This window comes from Equus asinus, chromosome 1 (assembly GCF_041296235.1).
Source record: "Equus asinus isolate D_3611 breed Donkey chromosome 1, EquAss-T2T_v2, whole genome shotgun sequence".
Lineage (NCBI taxonomy): Eukaryota > Metazoa > Chordata > Mammalia > Perissodactyla > Equidae > Equus > Equus asinus.
The window spans coordinates 37226564-37236744 of record NC_091790.1 but is presented as its reverse complement, the minus strand read 5'-3'; positions in this window follow the sequence as shown (position 1 = coordinate 37236744).

Sequence of the window (10181 nt, the reverse complement as noted above, 5' to 3'; positions counted from 1 at the left end):
TTGACATCCCTGGGCCTCTCCCCTTGCCCCTTGACTCCCCGTATTAGCCTGAGTTTTGATCTGAAGACTTGGACTGCAGTGGACTTGAGAACCAGGGCGATCCTTGTAAATCACTGGTGTCTTGCTGTCACCAGTGGTCCTTGAAAAGTCAGATTGAAGTCGAAATGCCTGTTTGTGTTGGGTGTCGAGGTAGACGTGCTTCCTCACGGACTAGTTGAGTGTGATGTAAGACGTTTCTGTTAGGGTGGAATTTGATGCTATGTCAGTAATTGGGTTTTAGTTTGTGAAGCTTTGTTCCGAAAAAAGTCAGTCTGCAAATCACGTTTGTTACTTAAGAACCGTTTATTCTCCTGTTAAGTTTTGGTCTCTGAGGTGCTGTTGGAGTGGATTCCAGAGTTGGCCCTTCTGTTAAATTTAGAGGTCCTGAAACATGGACTTAGAATCTCTGATGGTCATTCTTAACATTTTAAAGTTGACTTTTGTGTTCTTGCCATTTTGCTAGAATTTTATTTGTAGCTTTGGAAGTACAGTTTAGTCCTTTCAGGACTGGATTTAGTGATTTCTTTATTTTACATGTCTGGGATTTCGAAGACTTCAAAAAGACTGGCTTGATTCGTAAGGAAATGGAGGCAGCAGTTTCCAGAGTACTCTTTGGTTTCAAAGCATGCTATCCGAGTTATAAGGTCCTTGATTTGATGTGGAACCCATTAGTTTGCATAGCCAGACCTTAGCACAGTGCCCTGGCACAGAGGTTACAAAATATTTAAGGCCACCTTCCTATCTTAAGAGTTAATTTAACATACAGAAGTGTCCCTCCTAAAAATCAGAGTTTAGTAATCCGGTTATACCCGGGGCTACTGATGACTAATTCCTTCTTTGAAGACAAAATAAGCAGCTGTGTAACTTTAGTGGTCCCAAAGTGAATAGTAGAATTAGTCTATACCTGCCTTGAACTTTCTTGTTCTTTGATTAGCTAGATAAGTGACTTGTGGAGTGGTTACATGCCTGTCTTGCAAAAGCAACTTCTGACCCTGATAGAAGGATTTCTAGTGAACTCTCACTAAAACATCAGAGTTGGCCTTCAGACTGACATGCCAGGGGCCTTGAATTGGCTCTCCAGCTGAGATCTGTTTCATCTCCTTGGGACGCTAAACTGATTTGGATTGGGAGAGAGTCATAGAGACCTTTGGATTCTTAATTCTTTTAGACCTTGACTGTGAACTTTCAAGTTTATGGTCTGATGGGTGCTCACATGGAGAGTGAACTGATTTAGGAGAAACTAAAGTGGGCAAAACTAATGCTACAGTTTGGGATTGAAGCTGTTGGGTAGAAATGGCTTGCCTCTGTGTCTAGAGTAATTGGCTTTGACTCAGACTAGCTCTGCTTGTTCTTGGAGGAGCAAATAGTCTCCCAGTACTGTGGTCTATGTAGTTGTATAGAAATAAGCTCGGGTTATTTCTGAAATTCTGAATCTCGTTTCTAGAGAAAGTATTGTCCGGGACATCCTGGTCTTCTCTTCAAAAGCTGCTGCCCGGATTTGGAACTGGGCTCCTTTGCTGCTGGTTCCCCCAAGGCATAGGCGTGCCAACTTGGCTTTTGCCAAGTCTGCCAATTATTTTGATTTTTAGTCGCCATCACCGAGTAATAGGAATGCTATACAAATTGGATTTGCATTCTACAACTTGTTGCCGTAGAAACATTTAGATGAGTACATATGCAAAGGCTGGAGAGAAGACAGTCCTTGCAGAGAAGGGCTGGTAGTGTATCTCAGGATGGGACCACCGGAGGCTGTCAGTCTGGTTGTGGGAGAGCCACAAATGCTCAGAGTTAAGTACTAAGAAAACTGAGTTAAATCATCTGTTTAGTGTTTATGCACGCTTTTAGTTTGCATTTTGAAAATACATTTGGCAAATTAGGAGTTCAAAAATAGTTTCACACATTTTACTTCAGAGAAAATCACAGTGCAAGCAAATGATCTGAGTCGAGTCATCAAAAGTTAAGTCATAAACATTCTGCAGAGTCTTGTGCTGCTGAAAGTTTTGAGATGTGTTATGCTGAGGTACACCCAGAAGAAGACGTGCTTGCTTGTGTCCTGAAGAGGGTACTTCCAGTGAGCCTCGGACACTGGGCAGAAAGCCGTTCCATAGTACTGTAGTTGACTCTTTTGGTGAAAATTTGTGTGTGCTCAGGTTGAAGATGTATCCTTGAACATTGATGATAAAAGTAATAGTAAGAGGAAATGAATGTGGGTAGATCCCAAAGCAGCTTTTTTCACTGCATATGTGAAGGATGTCCTCTTGGGTCGTCTCTTAAATTAGGAAAATGGCATGCTTTTCTTTTTTTTTTTTTTTTTAAAGATTGGCACCTGAGCTAACAACTGTTGCCAATCTTTTTTCTTTCTGCTTTTTCTTCCCAAATCCCCGAAGTACATAGTTGTATGTTTTAGTTGTGACTCCTTCTAGTTGTGGCATGTGGGAGGCCACCTCAGCATGGCCTGGTGAGCAGTGCCGTGTCCGCACCCAGGATCCGAACCGGCGAAACCCCGGGCCGCCACAGCGGAGCACGCGAGCCGGGGCCAGCCCCCCGACATGCTTTTTATATGCTTGAGTTACAAGTCTAGGGCAGATAACACACTTTTTGTGGGTTTTATTTTTTTTGAGGAAGATTAGCCCTGAGCTAATGTCTGCCACCAATCCTCCTCTTTTTGCTGAGGAAGACTGGCCCTGAGCTAACACCCGTGCCCATCTTCCTCTACTTTATATGTGGGGCGCCTACCACAGCATGGCTTGCCAAGCAGTGTGTAGGTCCGTACCTGGGATCCGAACTGGCGAACCCTGGGCCGCCAAAGCAGAACATGCGCACTTGACCACTGTGCCACTGGGCCAGCCCCCACACTTTCTGTGCTTTTATCAAGCTTAACGTATAAACCAGAAAAGATGTATTTTGAGAGTGTCTTACATTTCGTTGGTTTGGTTGTAAAGTTCATAGAAAATGCTTATTTTATAGTTGGTTGTTATTGAGACCATATTCCCTCAAGGATTCCCTTTATATTAGGGAATTTAGTTTCAAACCTGTTAGGGCAGGCTGTTAGGTTTCAAACTTTTTCGGTTGTGTTTCTAAGAAATACATTTTATGAAATTCTACCCAGTACTCACATGTGTAAAAGTGAAACAGTTTCCAGGAAATAGTACTTATTATAATGAGTTATATATTCTATCTTTTCTGACTATTTCTTTTTTTTTTAAAGCTGATAGTGGTGACTTAAATTGATTTCCTCAATCACAAATGGATCAGGGTCCCCAGTTTGAAAAAACATTGGTATATTAGTTTTCTTGCTGTCATAAATTACCCCAAAACTTAACGGCTTAACACCAGCATTTGTTTATCTGCTTCAGTTTCTGTGGGTCAGGAGTCCGGGAGGAGCTTCGCTAGGTGGTTCTGGGTCGGGGTCTTTCGTGAGGTTGCAGTCAGGCTGTTGTCGGGGCTGCAGGACCTGCTCCCCAGGTGGCTCAGCCTCCGGCGCCAGTGCTCGCACTTCGCAGGTCTCAGTCCTTCTCCACTGGACTGCTCAGTGTCTTCACAGCGTGGGGGGGTTGGCTTCCCCCAGAGTGAGGGATCCAGGCGAGAGCAGAGAGGAAGCCACACCATCACTGCCACATGCCTTTGGTTAAAAGCAAGTCACTGAGTCCAGCTTACAGCCAAGGGCAGAGAAATTAAGCTCCAAGTCTTAAAGGGAGGAGTATTAAGGAATTTCTGTCATATTTTAATCATTGCAGCTCTGTATTTTTGCTATTTATGGGTGAATTAGGGTTGAATCAGAAGCCTTGCTGAAGTCAGTCTGTAAGTAATTATCTTAGTTAATTAAGTCACTTTTCTCTGGGGGCTCTAGTCTCAGTCCCTCCTCAATCTTAAATTTGAGAAAGCGGGCTCAAAGAAGTTAAGCAATTAACTGGCCCGAGGCCATTCAGTCTAGGAAAACTAAACATTTTCTCTGACTTTTGTCATGAATAATCTGTGTGCTGATAAAGGTGAGCAAATTGGCTGGTGATTTTTTTGGAATCTTTTCTAGGGAAGTTACAGTGTAAACTCTCGTTCTCTAGTCTTCCAGTTCGCAAGCTTCTTCTACATGACGGAAGTTATACTTTCCCCCTCCGTGCCCTACGGATAATGCTTGGTGTCTTTAGAATTTGCAGACTCCTCTAACCAGTACCCGCTGTTGATTTTTAGAGGAAACAGAAAATGTATTTATTAAATGAATTCAAACTGTTTTACTTACTGTTAGTTCTAGATGCTGCCTATTACCATGAGATTGTACTGTGAAACTATTCTAGTTAGCACATTTCCAGGCCCTAAAAGATGTTATAACTGAAAGATAATCAGGGGATAAGTGTAAAGAAAAGTATACCACTTGTCTCTGCTGTGCCATTTTCATGGAAACTTTTGATTTAGAAGGGTTTGTTCTAAGACTGGTTGTGGCATACTGGCACAAGGAGCAGGATGAGTCCCGGCCCTTGGTAGTGTGGGGAAGCTAGGATAAATTTCTAAGGCCTTCCTTGATTTTTTTTTTCTTTTAAATCCATTAGGCTTTTGTGATAGGCTTTTGTGAGTAATAGGTGGGGCTAGAGTAAATTGTCTTAGTCTTTTTCTCTTAGAGAATTGGATAATGTCTGCTTTGTTCAAGTTTCTCTTACCACTGGGACACCTGATGGTTCCTTTTCTGCCCTCAAGCCCTGGTCGTAGTACTTGGGTGATGACTCTTCTCACTTGTTGTCTGTCTACCTATAGCCCCCATCCCCACTGTAAGCTCCTTCCAGGGACTGCCTTTATGTATACCGCTGGTACTCAGATGCTTGCAGAATTGAATTGAATTTGTAGTTGAAGGACCTAAAATGATAATTTCCCCCCCTAGAACCGAATGAAAAAATGTTTGTTGTAGAAAGCCTCTGGGTATATGTAGTAGGTGCTGGTGGAGTACATGTTAATAACTGTCTCTGTTGTAAGATGCTCACAGTCCGGTGGGAGAGAAGAGCACACCATATACTTAATATACAGTTTGCTCTACATTAGACATGTGCAAAGAGCTGTGGTAGTATAAATGAAGTTGATGTTTAAACTGAATTTTGAAGGGTGAGTAGATGTTTGAAAGATAGACTTAGTTTTGTGACATATTTGAGGGTTGTGCGTGTCTCAGTTTACTCCTTCGTTATACATCTACCTTGCATTGATTTATTGTTGGTGAGGTGCCATCACATTTTGATATGTTGGTTCTTTCTCTGGCATGCACTTTCTTGTTGGATTGTTTCTCTACAACTGTGCTGTCCAGGTCAGTAGCTGCTAGCCATTTGTGGCTGTGTAAAGTAACGTCACACTAGCCACATGTGCTTTCAGTAGGCACGTGTGGCTAGAGCCTACCATATTGGACAACGCAGATGATGTCAAACATCCCTGTCACAGAAAGTGCCGTTGGACAGTGCTGCCCTAGAATCATGTTTTGTTCCTCTGCGCATCGTCACATTATCTGTAGTGTGTTAAGTAGGAGACTTCATAGCCTCCTGACATCTTTGGGAGTGGCAGCTGAATAGAGCGTGGACAGTATAGCTATCCCAGTGGTTTAGAAGAGAGGCTTTGAGGGACCAGCCCTGTGGCCAAGTTTGCGTGCTCCGCTTTGGTGGCCCAGGGTTTCACAGGTTCGGATCCTGGGCGTGGACCTAGCACTGCTCACCAGGCCATGCTGAGGTGGTGTCCCACGTAGCACAGCCAGAAGGACCCACAACTGGAATATGCAACTATGTACTGGGGGGCTTTGGGGAGAAGAAGAAGAAGAAGAAAAAAAGATTGGCACCAGATGTTAGCTCAGGGCCAGTCTTTAAAAAAAAAATAGCCTAGAGGCTTTGGAGGCAGAGCTGGGTTGGCATCCTGCTCCCTCCCTTGAGCTCTTTGACTTTGGACATGTTACTTGACCTCTGAGCCTCAGTGTTTTGTTTTACTCCAATAGGGATAATGTTTATCTCATAGGGTCGTGTGAGTATAAAGTAGAGTGTACGTCGGGGGGTTTAGCACGATACCTCAGTAAATGATAGGATTTTTAATATATTTTTGAAATAATCACTGATTTAAAGAAATTTGTAGAATTATACAGTAAAATTGACTTTCCTCCTCTTGGTGTACAGTTCTCTGCACTCTGACAGAGGTGTACGTTTGTGTAACCACACCACAATCAGGATACAGGACATTCTGTCACTTCAGAGAACTCCCTCATGCTGGCCTTTTATGTACTTACCGTCCTCTCCCCCTGACCCCCTGGCAGCTACTGATTTGTTCCCCATCGCCAGTTTTGTCTTTTCTAGCACGTTATATAAATGGAATCCTAAAATATGTAGCCTTTTGAGACTGGCTGCTTTCACTCAGCCAAGTGGAGCGAAGATGGATCCAAGTTGTATCAAGAGTCAAAACTGGTTTTTAAAGACACTTATTTTAGTTTTGAAATATTTCTTAAAAAACAAAATACGAATCTGAATTTTTGCTTATGGAGTTGTGTTTGACTTGAGATTCTTATATTTGAAAGTGAAATGATGAAATTTGTGGAGAAAAACTGCATCCCCCGATTGATAAAAACTGGGTGTGTATGATATTAACTTGTTTTTCTTTATGACGATGATTGCTCATTGGTAGGCGAGTTTCCTGGTTCTAGTAATTTATCCGTGTTAAAGGTCTGTAGAGTTGCAGCAGAGTCCTGATTTTAAAAAGCTGGCTGTTTCATTACTTCCTACAATGTGGTCTGAAGGGAGGATAAGCAGGTGGCTGCCTCGCCCAGGCCTTTCCCAGCTTACCATTGCAAGTCTGGCTGCTTCAGGAAACCCAGGATCTGAAGGGGCCACATAAACTTCGAGGACTCTAGTTCCAGATTCCGTTAGTGAAGCATTGGACAAGGATCCCAGCTAACCTTTTACTTGCCATCAGGGTGCTCCGAGTCAAAATCTCTCAGATAAGCAGAACCCAAACCACATGAGGCTTTTTTGATTAAGATCAAAAACCTTGAATTTAAGGACTGGTGTCTAGTGGTTTAGATTTGACTGGAATTACATCCTCTTTCGTTCGTTTGTCGCCTTCTGTAAGTCTTCATTTGATGAATTTAAGAAGCACGCCATATTTTTGTTTTAGCAATATTTAAAAAAATTGTTATGGTAAGCAAATTTTCAAGTCTCGTGCAGAAGCTCAATTAAAAGTCAAGCTTATACAGGATCTCGTGTGTTTTGAGTTTCAAGTCAAATAGTGATGTCTAAACCGAAAGTAAATGTTAAGTTCTTTAACTATTGTATTCCCCTTTCCTGACTTTTCATACCACCTCTGCACCTCTTCTGTAGATTTCCTTGTAGAGCGTCTCTCTCTCGAAGCAGGTTACTCAGTCAGTTGTGACTTGTTTCCCGCTGCCTTCATTAGAGTGGAAGCTTCATGGGAGTGGGGCCCTCTCTGTCTGCTTCACCACTGTCTTGGAGCCTAGAGTCACACATCGTAACTTCTGGATAAGTTTTTGTTGAATTGCATGAGAAAATGACTGTCTCTGTGAGTAGGTTTTATAATCCTGCATACTTCCCAGGCTATTTTATTATAACAGGCTATGGGATGTTGAAACATTCTGTCTGTTTTTGAAGAAACATTTAAATCTACATTTTGTTTCAAATTGTGCAGAAGGAGTGAAAATGTGGCCTTTGCAAAATCCTGTTTGCCTCTGAGGAAAGCTCCCTTGAAAGGGAATTTGGTATAGTGCCCTGAAATCTTCCTTCCAAATGGCAAATCAGAACCAATGGAGGGAGTCGAAAGGAAATAGATTTGGAGTGGAGGTATTCGGGAAAATTTCCTCTACTTAACCTCCTTACCTTCTCCCAACACGCACGCGACACAGAATTTGTAAAGGCAGGGAGGGGAGAGTATGAGGTGGATTAGGGCTAGAAAGAATTGAATCAGCCGTGAGGTGTAGTGCTTAGCACTTTAAATGGAGCAAGAGAGTGCTAATGAGTTATTCAAAGTCCATCTATACACTGAGTGCAGACCAATAAATAGGTTCTAAGTCTGTGGTTTTCAAGAGTGAGTGGACCTAAGGAGCTTGGAGAGCTGTAAGCAGCACATTTCCAGCTGCCGCCTCAGCTTCTCGTGGTGGACACAGGAGTCAGTAATAATCCCAGGCGCCCAGGGCTTTGATGCAGTTGTCTGAGGACCATACTTTGGGAAAACTAAGTGGTTGCGAGACAGGACAAGAACTAAAAATAGGCTAAGTTTTGTCAAAAAATAATACTAGAAAATAATGTATTGATTTTATAAATGAAAACGTCTCTGCCTCTGACTGCCGCGGCGGTCTAAGAAGGCGCCCTGAAGGCGTGTGGCAGCTCCTGGTATAGGCCAGGTCCGCGGAGGTTGGACAGCCTTTCTGGGCCTGCACTGAAGAGCCAGCTCACGTTAAACAGGGAAATACTGCTTCATATCGAAATGAACTGTCCCTCCCGGCGCAGGATTCACCAACACCTGGTGTAAGTCCTACTCACGACGTGTCTTAACTGTGGATTCAAAGGAGCGTCCTGGGGATGCGACTCAGCCTCCACTTAATCTCAGAATCATACATGGGTTTCCACCCAGATGGACTGGAGCAGGAGTTAACTCTCCTAGCTTCACGTACATTAATTCCATTAATCCTCACTGCAGCCCTGTGAGGGAGTGCTCTATTGAGCCCATTTTACAGATGAGGAAACTGAGGCCCAGAGAGCTTCAGCGAGTGGCTGTGGAGCAAGAATTCAAATCCAGGTTGGTCTTAAGCTCTGTACTCTACTAAGAGAGAAATTTGATACCACTTTGAGGACTGCTTCTGGAGCTGCTGGTGAATGTACTTAACATTTTAGGCCTTCCTCAATATTCTGGTATAATTTCTTGGTCATTTTGTTAGAAAAGTTGTGATCTTGAAAAACTTTTTTTGTGTTATACCTAGAATAATTTTTGAAACTTTTCTCTAACTTAAGTTGAAGCTTTTTATCATAAATTTAAATAGTTGAAAAAGATGTAACCTCTAATGTATCATAAATATTATTTAAAAATAGAATTATTATATCTGTCTTTAATGTATCTAGTGGCATGTAATACCATAATGAGTTGATGTCCACTATGATCCATTTAAACCTAAGTAAATGGTTCAATTTAACGTTATTCCTTTTTCTCCTTGGAAAACTGTTACGTTCCCCACAGAACGTTATCCTAATAAATTTCCGTGCTTGAAAGTCGTCTTTTTGTTCTTTGCAACATATTTGTATACAAGTTGAAATGTTAAATTGTAATTTGCCATGACCATAAGGCCCCCAATGTTCATGTTCTTTTTTTTGGCTATTAAAATTATTATAATTAGTACACAGCTGACCCAAACAGCAAATTGTACACATTGATACTTGGCGTAAAATTCTATTGGAAATGCCTGTTAATAGATGGGGGATAATATGGTCTCCATTAAAGGAGGCTTTGTTTACCAGTATCTCAAACTGTGCTCCTGTTTGGCTTCCCAAAGATGATTAAACATAGGTTAAATATATTTAAAGGTTTTTAAATAACGTGCGCCAAACTAAGATCCGAGGTGCCTGAGAGGTGCCTTCTGTACAGTGCGGAGGGAAGACGGGAAAGGAGGACAGGCTGCACACACTGCAGGGGTGCGCACAGGCCCAGCAAGTCTATGGAAGTGCACTTGTGGGCCTTCGGCACAGAAAGCAGTTTTTGAACTATCCATGCCTACATTCTCCTTGGAAAGTCTTTGCTACCCTTGGGGTGTAGGCACCTCAGAAGACCTGCTACTCAAGAGGAACTCTAGGCACATGCTGAAAAAGACACCAGGATGCTCACCTTCGCACCCCTAGAGCAAATGTCTAAATGTCATCAGTGAGGGGAGCAAGTGTGTGCTCTCTTGGTGGGATACTATGTAGCAGTTAAGTTGCAAAATGACAGTGCCCGAGTTTAAAACAGTAAAACTGTTCATGGATATATATAGAATGCATGAAAAAAATGTTTAAATTCATTGTGGTAGGGATGGTAATGGGGCAGGGGGAGTTATGATTTATAAAAATAACAAAGATAAAAAGGACTTTAAAAAAAATGTTATCAATTCAAGATGTTAAGCATGTAATGTTAAATTCTTTATACTTGATATTTTT